The 11,525-nt window shown below is 34.5% G+C and overlaps 1 long non-coding RNA gene across 1 annotated transcript; it reads left to right on the top strand.

The window, feature by feature from the left end:
- Positions 1-7,223: 7,223 nt before the first annotated feature.
- LOC123690594 lies at positions 7,224-9,203 on the top strand. Its single transcript, XR_006751198.1, has 3 exons — positions 7,224-7,272; positions 7,619-7,787; positions 8,332-9,203. It is a non-coding gene; the product is annotated as an uncharacterized LOC123690594 (long non-coding RNA).
- Positions 9,204-11,525: the final 2,322 nt, after the last annotated feature.

Here is an 11,525-nt window from a genome sequence, read left to right as displayed (position 1 = left end):
GAATATCTAGAGAACTAAAAGAGTTAATCAAAGAAAATCAGAACACAACCTTCCAAGAAAAACTGTACACTCTCGGCGCACAAGAAAGATAATTACTCACTCTGGAAAATTACTAAAAACTTTAAAAGACCACAAAACCATATACCGCCTATAAGGACATCTACAAATGACCCGTGGGCTAGGAGCGGCAGTGAAAAGGCTGAACTCTTCGCTAGACACCTTAGTGAAGTCTTCAAACCAAACCAATCATCGATGACTGAGTTTGAAGAGGAAGTGGACAGAATTATCAATAGTGACCAGCAGTTATCACTACCGCTAAAACTTGTCACCCCACCGGAACTAATGCGAACAATTAGCTACCTGGAAAACAAAAAGGCTCCTGGTTTCGACCTAATAACAGGTGAAATCCTTAAAAAAATGCCTAGAAAACCAATAGTATTCCTAACAATGTTATTTAATGCCATTTATAGAATACAGTACTACCCAAAGCTATGGAAGATATCACAAATAATTATGATTGCAAAACCAGGGAAACCACCAACAGAACCTAGCTCATACAGGCCTATAAGTCTTCTTCCTACAATGTCAAAGGTTTTTGAAAAAACTTTCCTGCGGAGACTAAAACCAGTTCTGGATGAAAATAGGATTATACCCGATCACCAATTTGGCTTCCGGGAAAAACATGCTACTGTAGAACAAGTACACCGAGTGGTTCACAAAATAAGGCAATCGCTAGAGAAAAAAGAGTATTGTCCAGCAGTATTCATAGACATTCAACAGGCTTTCGATAGAGTTTGGCACAAAGGATTGCTGTACAAGCTGAAAACGCTCCTACCAAACTCATTTTATATGATCCTAAAATCTTACCTTGATCAAAGAAGATTTCAAGTGAAGTATGAGGAAGAGCTTTCAAGGCTTTATTGCATCACTGCCTCAGTTCCACAAGGATCAGTGCTTGGCCCGGTCCTTTACTCGCTGTATACGGCAGACTTGCCTGAAACGGAGAATGTTGTGACAGCAACATACGCGGATGACACTGCATGCCTTGCGAGCGATGTGAATCCGTATAGCGCCTCAATGAAACTACAGGAACAACTTGATAAGGTGAACGAGTGGCTACAGAGGTGGAGAATCAAGCCTAGCATTGGTAAATCAGTCCAAGTAACATTTACACTGCGAAGGGGCGATTGTCCACCTGTGTATATGGAAGACAAACCGTTACCAAGCAAAAACAGCGTGAAATATCTCGGACTACATCTCGACAGAAGGCTGACCTGGGCTAATCATATAAAAGCCAAGAAAACAGAAGCCACCTTGAAATTTAAAGAGTTATCTTGGCTTCTAGGCCAGCAATCTAAACTGAACCTCAGCAACAAATTGCTTGTTTACAAGGCCATAATACAACCGATCTGGACATACGGAATAGAACTCTGGGGCTGTGCATGCAATTCCAACATCGAAATTCTCCAAAGATTTCAAAACATTGCACTGCGAACTATTTCAAAATATGCTCACTGGTTTGTAAGAAACATCGAAATTCACGATTACCTGGAGATACCAACCGTAAAAGAAGTGATCCGCAAAAACAGTTGTAGATACCGAGAAAGATTAAGGAAGCACACAAATGAACTGGCCAAGAATCTGTTAAGTCCAGGAGATGACGTGACTCGCCTAAAAAGATGGCAAATACTAGACCTAGACCAGAGAAACTAATCTAAAATCTAGTTTCTACAACACATACGGTGCCCTTCAAAGGAATCGCACCCTACCATAACTACCCTCGGAGAATATCTGATTATGGCTGATAGCCGATTGTAGATGAAAAAAAAAAAAAAAATTCAGATGAATCATTTAAAATTCCACTTAAACTGTTTAAATTAATTTGATTTGATTCAGTGTTATCATGCAACAGCAATGTTATCTAGGAATGAAGGCACCCATTCATCATTGAAAAATCTATTATGACATGAACCTATTCTCTTGAACCTTTTGATATAACCCCATATTCTAGAAACAGGTGTCATTCTATTGAAACATAAGTTATGCCATGAATTAATACTCTCTTCTTAAGTATTCTTTTCTTTTGAGCATCTGTTTTTTTGTACTCTATATAATTAGAAATGCTAGGTGAAGCTCTATACAGTATCAGGGCTTCTTTGGACTTTCGAACCGCATCATTACATGTTTTGTTCCACCAGGGAACAGGTTTCCTCATGACTTTCACAGTTTGCCTAGACTTTTGTTTAGGTATAGTTTTTGATCTAATATCACACAAAATATTTATAAAATTATTGTATAAAGCAATTGGTTCTTTATTCTCGGTGTCCAACTGACAAAAAGATGTTTCAGATAATTTACAATATTCATTCCAATCAGCCTTACTATATATGTATTTTTCTTCCACAGGCCGGACTTCATATATGGATGGTTTTATATTGACAACAACCTGAGTTGGATAGTGGTAGCTGCCCATTGGATCATCATGAATTCGCCATTCACAAAGAGGAGCTATTGATGGGGTAACCAAAGTTACATCTATAGCAGATGCATTTCTGTTTGGAATTTGAACAGTTGTAGCACTCCCATCATTCAAAATACACAAGTCTAATTCATCAATGAGATTGTACAAACTATTGCCTCTACTATTATTTGATTGACATCCAAAAACTGTATGATGTGCATTTAGATCTCCCATTATTATATATGGCTTAGGTATTTCAAGTAAAACCTTTTTCATTGTGTGAATATTAAACCTATTAACATCATTATTGTGAGGGCAATATACACAAAGAATGTGCAATTTGCCCATACATGTTTTTACAGCTACACAGATATTCTGAATGGATTCATGAAAAGTAGTATTAGGGCGATTCCGCTATAGACGATTTTTGACATGAATTTCTAAATCACGCTATTTGTTACTTTTTTTCATATCGGTACAAAGAAAAAGGTATAAATTTATTAAAACATTTTTTATTTTTTATTTTACTTCATATTTAAATTTTTGGCGCGCTTGGAAACATTATCATTCGAAGAATTGGCTGAATCTGCAAAATCACAACGTGGCAACACTGGCACGAAAGAGCTATTACCGACAGTTTCAGTTTATGTTCTACCGGCTAAATGTGTAGTGAAAATATTGTTTTATTCTTATGTGCAAAAAAATGTAAGTACTTGTTGTTATTTTTTAAGCATTATTGAATATAAAAAGTCACTGTTAGCTTGTTGCACCCGCGATACAAAAGATATAAAAGTTTGTGTTTTTCACAGAAATGAAATCCTATAGTTTTCAAACTTTGTAAAAGTAAAAAAAAATCAAAGGCAAACGTATTTAAATCGTTTTTAGGAGTATAATGTTAGTTGAATTGAAATTTACTTAAACTTAAATTGGTTGCACCCGCGATCGTGATGTTAGGATCGCGGGTGCAACTCTTTGACAAATAACCGTATTGCCTGATTTATCACATATTTTATTTTTTTGTTATGCTTTAAATAATAATAATATGGTGTGCATGATTGGTGACAAATATTTAATGTGTGGTTATATTATATTCCGTATTTTTTTACAGATTTGGCACGCAGTCTGTCTAAAAACATCTTTTTTATATTCGTAGCAAAAGAAGAAGTTAAAGAAAAGATGGCCATGTTGGATGCTAAATGAGAAGGACTGAAAAATATACCAGGCATTCAATAAAAACATTTCTTCCAACCTGAAGTTGGGAATGATAGTATTTCCGTGGCGCAAACTTCACTGTCTCATCTCATATGCAGACTAGTTTTGAAATCTCCGAAAACCACTACTGAAACAAAAAGTGATTGGGATGACGATGACTTGGAACCTCTTACAAATAAAATACAAGAAGGAAATCTCTGTCCTTCAGTATCAGATCAGAGTAAATCTTTTGTCCCACTTAAAACAAAATTGCGCATTTCAGATGTTTTCAGACGACGAATATCCTCTTCAACCCTCAAAAATACTCGCAGAAGCATGCCCTGAAACTGGTTCTGCCTGTGCTGATGTCTTACCAAGAGATATTAGCGCTGGTTTTTACGTGCTCGTGTAATTGCTCTGTAAGTCTGGCAAAAAAAGTACTCAATACCGCTATGTAGGGGTGTGTCAGAGCGATATGGACGAAGATGGAGAGGTTAGAGTACAATTCCTGACGACGGTTGATGGCAAGCATTTCACTGAAATTGTTAATGACAAAGCAGACGTACGATTTTAAGATATTATCGCGAAGTTGGAAGCGCCAAAGAAAAAGATTGACGGAAAAAATACGTTTGTAGAATTTTCGGCGAATATAGACGTATTTGAAAAGAAATAAATAATATAAGTGACAAAGAAGTGTTCTGATTAGTAATAAACATTGATTGATATCTTATTTTATTCCTGTAAAAGTTTTATTGATGTTTGTATTCACTTAAATTAGACGGGTTGCACCCGCGATAATTTGATGTTGCACCCGCGATTGCTTTAAAAGTGAATAATTCTGTGTTTATTTTTGTTTCCTATAAAAAAATATATTTGTTTACTTGGTTAGTTTAACGCCTTACGAAATACGAAGGCATAACATAATAAAAGTTTCACAATTAACAGACTTTTGTGTTTTTGTTTAATGATCTAGAAAGGCTCGGCCAACTTTGTTGCACCCGCGATAGGACTTTGAACCTCATTCCTGACTATATTAATTATTTCAATAAAATTCTTTTTACGAAATATAAAGTGAACTTGTTGAAACGTAGCACTTACAAGAAGATGTTTATTTAAAATATTTTTGGTTTTATTATTATGAAACTTAACATGCGTCAAAATGTTGCACCCGCGATAATGGAATCACCCATTAAATATATCATACTGTAGATTTTGTTTGATTAGTATAGCTACACCATTATGGGTATTAACAGAATTTTTATGTATAATGTTATATGATGCAAAGTTTGGAATTATACTACTGCTTTTAAGCCAAGTTTCATTTAATAAACAGATATCTATATTATGTTCCAATAGAAAAGTATTCAATAAGGCTTTCTTACTCTGTAAGCTTTGTATATTAAACTGTGCTATGTTTAAAAATGTATCCATTGTTTAATTTATTAAATTAGCTAAAAGTATTTCTTTGATCTTTTTATTTGTAATAGGTGTTTCATTTTTATCATTACCTAGAGTAATAAGAGATTTTACTATGGCGTTAATGATAATGTCATTATTGAGAATTTGCTGTGTATTGAACGTGCCTGTACTCACATCATTATTGTTTGGCTTTTTAATAGCCGGAAAGTCTTTAGGGTCTAACATCAGAGGGGCTATGGGAGCTGTACTCACCACAGTGGCATAACTTCGGTTTATATTAAGATATTTATTCTTTATCTCCTCCATTTTCTTCTTTTTAATGGGGCAATCCCTGGAGATTGCTAAATGATTGCCATTACAATTAATACATAAAATTTCGTCTACGTCACACTCCTTGTAGGAGTGCCGGCCGGAACACGACGAGCACATTTGCTCTCCGCGACAAACTCGTGCTGAGTGATTAAATTTCAGGCATCTGAAACATTGCAGCAGTGGTGGAATATACATATGGATCGGGTATCTAAAAATCTGTCTGAATGCATATTGCGGCAGTGTTGTAGCAGCAAAAGTGACTGAAATCGTACCGAGCGGGACCAGTTTTCCTTCAACTTTTTTCATAAACCTTTTTACTGAAATCACTTCCGTGTCGCATATAATGTTCTTGTATATTTCCGCATTCGATAGCTCCTTGGGCACATATCGTATGACGCCCGTAGTTTCGGTCAGGTGAGCTGGAACAAAAGCTTTAAGCTTGTGTCGCCCTAGAAAACTGTCCATTTTTAAGAAATTGTTAGCTGGAGCAGGTTTTTTGAAAGTGATGCCTATTTTGTGAGCATTCACTCGGTGAACTCCCACTATTCCTTTAATATTGTCCGTAAAGAATTTAGTTAATGTTATGGGATTTTTGTTCCCTAACTTCTCACTTTCTTGTGATTCCACATAAACTACACAGTCCGTGCTATGATTGTCTGGAAATTGTCTTTTATAGTTCGGTTTGGTGAACACTTTATAATTTTCATTAGTCGCCTCTAATTTTCTTTTCTTGGCGTCTTTAACACCGGGGGTCTGCCCCCCGGCGCTGTTTTCACCCATTATTACGTACTATTTATATAATGTTACTAATTTCCTATTTACACGAAAAGAAAAAACAAATATATACAATTAATAAGAAATATTGAAAAATCGCAATTACTTAATACACCCGCTTAGTTTGACTTCCCGCCAAAAAGTCCCGACTTATCCCACCTCATCTTGAGTTGCCCGACCTTTAAATTTCAACGTTTAATACTAGTAATGGTGGCTACACACGATCAGTTTTAACTGACAGTTGAAACTGTCCAGTAAAAATTGTCAGTTAAAACTGAGCGTATGTAGATTGAAAACTGACAGTTTTATTGTTATCAGTTAAAACTGATTGAATTATGATTTCACATATTTTTAAACAATCGCATCAGTTATCAGTTATTATTATCAGATTATAATCAATTATTATAAGATTATTATCAATTATTTTATATATAAAAATGAGCCTTGTTTATGGCAGCATAAAGGTAAAGAGTACCATGATCGGGATTTAAAATTAATATATATAATAATAGTGAAAACACGGCTAAAACATCATCATCAGATGGCATCTTGTAATCACAAGAACACAACACAAGCAAATGAAAAAGCTTGTTTTCAGTTAAAAATGAACGTGTGCGTACACAAGGGACGTCAGTTTTAACTGACACTTTTTACTGAACAGTTTCAAGTGTCAGTGAAAACTGATCGTGTGTAGCCACCATAACGGATATTATGAAGTTGATGGATTTTTATGAGAATAATCAAACTAAACTTGGAAATGCTTTAGCACGTAGCCCTACAAGATCAGATTTAGACTAATCACTGCAAATGGTAGTCATCAATGTCAATCATCACAATTCACAAATAGAAATTCCCCGCCGTGTCCAAGATTTACTGAAATGTCCAATTTTATTCAAATCTATTTACTTATAGTTCACCATTGTTTTATATAATTTTAAGTTAGTATAATTATTTTTGTAAGATATTTTGTTATACCTTTTTTTTAAAGTGCCAATAGACTTTGTATCCGGCTAATAAAAAAAAAAAAAAAAGTAGTTGGCGTACGCGCCGTCGATAATTCTTTGTTTCTTGATCTGGCAGCCCTGCGAGCTACAACCTACAAGTTACAACTTGGGGTGAGTTTTTAAATATTCACTGAAAAAGCTGGAGATTTAAACAACGTGGTATCTAAATAGATGTAAAGTTTTGCTTTAATTACCAAAATTTGTATATGTTTAAAACTGCATAAAATAGATGTAGTTACAAAAATTTACTTATTAAATAATTTTAAACCATTTAAGAATTCAGCGTTTACCAAAAACAAAATGTCGGCTAAAGTGTAGTAATAAACTATAATAATACCTATTAATCTTTTCCAGAATTTTAAGTTTATACATTATTTTTTTAAAGTAATATTAGAAGCATTCATATTTTTGATGTTGAGTTTTGTTAATTACCTAAATATTTTATACGTTTTAATAGTCAGAATTTTGGAGCTCAAAGAAAATTTTCTGCTGGAGCATGTACACATAATATGAAGTGCCAAGCTCCACAATTGGAGACTCCCACAGAAACCAGGCCTCATCCAGACCGTAAACTATGTCGTGTGAAAAACCATCCAATCTCCTGGTCCGACTAATTGCTTTTAATGGTAAATTATTTTCTTATACTTTAAATTAAGAGTTTAAATAGTGTTTTCACAACTTTAAAGCACAAAGTTATGCGATTAATTGATGTAGGCTTTGCACATTTCATTATGAAAAACTATTATCTTGTGAATAAGTTTAACTCATTTTAATTTTGTTATAAAATACATTAATTTTTTTATTTTCCCTATTAAATGATAACAGTAAGCAGCAAACAAAACATAGTAAATTAACAATCAAAATATAAAGCTTATAACAAAAACTAGGTTGCTCTTAGTCAATGTTTACTGCTTTATTTGAAGTTGGCCCCAGCAAGGTTAGCTAGGATGTTAAGTAATTTGATTTTAGTTGTGACTCCTTCAAGGTAAATATAACACAGACTGTAGTTTCTATAATAGTCATTATTATTGCAATATTAAAGTTTAATTCATGGCATGGCATTCAGGGTGAGAAATGACTGACAACTAACGACTAAACAATGTTTGTATTAAGAAAAACTGATCTGGGCACTGTAATAAGGGTGAAGTAGTGTTTTTTACAATTTGACAGATACATAAGCATATTCAGCCAGTAGTGGTCCTTTAGCGCCTACAAACAAACCAATTTCCTAATGCGAAGTTGCGCCAGAATGTAGCTACTTTAGCAGGTAAGAAGAAAGCAAGAAAGATAAAAAAAAAAAACTATTAGACACAATATACAGGAATATTTAGATACAAGTCAAGTGCACTGGCCCCCACACTAGGATTCCCTGTGTTGTGGGCAGCCATTCTTTTTCTTTTCACATGAAAACAGTATTTTACTTAATAATTTCTACAGAAGAATTATTTAAACTATTTTTGTACAATAAGAATATTTCCTTATCTTCGTTAATAGTAATTCATAGGAATATAGAAAATAATATACCTTTTCTTAGATGTTTTGATTCTTAATAAGGTCACGATCAATTTGGTTGTTCAATTACATTGAAATACCAATAACAAGTACAACTTACATTAAATATAAATATTATCAAAATCTATTTTAAAAGCTATATTAGATTTTTAAATTTTTAGGTGACCAAGAGATAGTGATTTAAAATCAGTATTGCTATTTATACTATGGATATTATAATTAGCTATTTAAAAGTAACTAGTGTGCTTTTGTCAGCTGTGCCTAGTCAATGTAATTTTTTAGCAAGCAACAATTTAATCACACTTATCTAATGAAATAATAATAGTAAAAATATTAATTTCACAATCCTTTGTCAATACAGATGTATTAAATAAAATGATATGGGCCAGCTACAAAAGAGCTAAGCGCTTTCAAAGCCCTCTTAGCATAGCAGAAAGTGCCATACAAGCGACCACCACCATTTAGCGGCTTGGAAGTTGACTTACCACACTTATACAACCTAGTGCAGCACGTGGGTGGCCTGAAGAAAATAGCAAAACTACCAAAATGGAACAATGTGGCTGAACATTTGGAATGTTGTAGGAATTTAAAAAATCATGTTACAAAATAAAAAAGATTTATGAGAAATATCTAGTCCCATATGAAGTTATCACATCTTTGGAGAAACATAATTTGATAGAACAAGTTGAGCATTAGTGTGAAAGACGTCATTCAAGGATGTTTAAGCGTGCAAAAAGTCCTTTGCACACACAAAAACAAATGCTGGAGCCATGTGATTCAACTGATAATGATTCGTCTGATGAAATACCAACAAAAGATCGTTTAATATTTAATGCTCTTGCTGAGACTGAAGACTGCATTGTTCCCGGTCGATCAATGAATCTCCATGCTTTTGAAAAAGTAGCTGAAGTCGCTTATGAAGTTATCACATCTTTGGAGAAACATAATTTGATAGAACAAGTTGAGCATTAGTGTGAAAGACGTCATTCAAGGATGTTTAAGCGTGCAAAAAGTCCTTTGCACACACAAAAACAAATGCTGGAGCCATGTGATTCAACTGATAATGATTCGTCTGATGAAATACCAACAAAAGATCGTTTAATATTTAATGCTCTTGCTGAGACTGAAGACTGCATTGTTCCCGGTCGATCAATGAATCTCCATGCTTTTGAAAAAGTAGCTGAAGTCGCTTATGAAGTTATCACATCTTTGGAGAAACATAATTTGATAGAACAAGTTGAGCATTAGTGTGAAAGACGTCATTCAAGGATGTTTAAGCGTGCAAAAAGTCCTTTGCACACACAAAAACAAATGCTGGAGCCATGTGATTCAACTGATAATGATTCGTCTGATGAAATACCAACAAATGATCGTTTAATATTTAATGCTCTTGCTGAGACTGAAGACTGCATTGTTCCCGGTCGATCAATGAATCTCCATGCTTTTGAAAAAGTAGCTGAAGTCGCTTATGAAGTTATCACATCTTTGGAGAAACATAATTTGATAGAACAAGTTGAGCATTAGTGTGAAAGACGTCATTCAAGGATGTTTAAGCGTGCAAAAAGTCCTTTGCACACACAAAAACAAATGCTGGAGCCATGTGATTCAACTGATAATGATTCGTCTGATGAAATACCAACAAAAGATCGTTTAATATTTAATGCTCTTGCTGAGACTGAAGACTGCATTGTTCCCGGTCGATCAATGAATCTCCATGCTTTTGAAAAAGTAGCTGAAGTCGCTTATGAAGTTATCACATCTTTGGAGAAACATAATTTGATAGAACAAGTTGAGCATTAGTGTGAAAGACGTCATTCAAGGATGTTTAAGCGTGCAAAAAGTCCTTTGCACACACAAAAACAAATGCTGGAGCCATGTGATTCAACTGATAATGATTCGTCTGATGAAATACCAACAAAAGATCGTTTAATATTTAATGCTCTTGCTGAGACTGAAGACTGCATTGTTCCCGGTCGATCAATGAATCTCCATGCTTTTGAAAAAGTAGCTGAAGTCGCTTATGAAGTTATCACATCTTTGGAGAAACATAATTTGATAGAACAAGTTGAGCATTAGTGTGAAAGACGTCATTCAAGGATGTTTAAGCGTGCAAAAAGTCCTTTGCACACACAAAAACAAATGCTGGAGCCATGTGATTCAACTGATAATGATTCGTCTGATGAAATACCAACAAAAGATCGTTTAATATTTAATGCTCTTGCTGAGACTGAAGACTGCATTGTTCCCGGTCGATCAATGAATCTCCATGCTTTTGAAAAAGTAGCTGAAGTCGCTTATGAAGTTATCACATCTTTGGAGAAACATAATTTGATAGAACAAGTTGAGCATTAGTGTGAAAGACGTCATTCAAGGATGTTTAAGCGTGCAAAAAGTCCTTTGCACACACAAAAACAAATGCTGGAGCCATGTGATTCAACTGATAATGATTCGTCTGATGAAATACCAACAAAAGATCGTTTAATATTTAATGCTCTTGCTGAGACTGAATACTGCATTGTTCCCGGTCGATCAATGAATCTCCATGCTTTTGAAAAAGTAGCTGAAGTCGCTTATGAAGTTATCACATCTTTGGAGAAACATAATTTGATAGAACAAGTTGAGCATTAGTGTGAAAGACGTCATTCAAGGATGTTTAAGCGTGCAAAAAGTCCTTTGCACACACAAAAACAAATGCTGGAGCCATGTGATTCAACTGATAATGATTCGTCTGATGAAATACCAACAAAAGATCGTTTAATATTTAATGCTCTTGCTGAGACTGAAGACTGCATTGTTCCCGGTCGATCAATGAATCTCCATGCTTTTGAAAAAGTAGCTGAAGTCGCTTATGA

The sequence above is a fragment of the Pieris rapae genome, chromosome Z, assembly GCF_905147795.1.
Source record: "Pieris rapae chromosome Z, ilPieRapa1.1, whole genome shotgun sequence".
Classification (NCBI taxonomy): Eukaryota; Metazoa; Arthropoda; class Insecta; order Lepidoptera; family Pieridae; genus Pieris; species Pieris rapae.
Note: the sequence above shows the minus strand (reverse complement) of the source record. Positions and strands in the feature narration are given on the sequence as shown.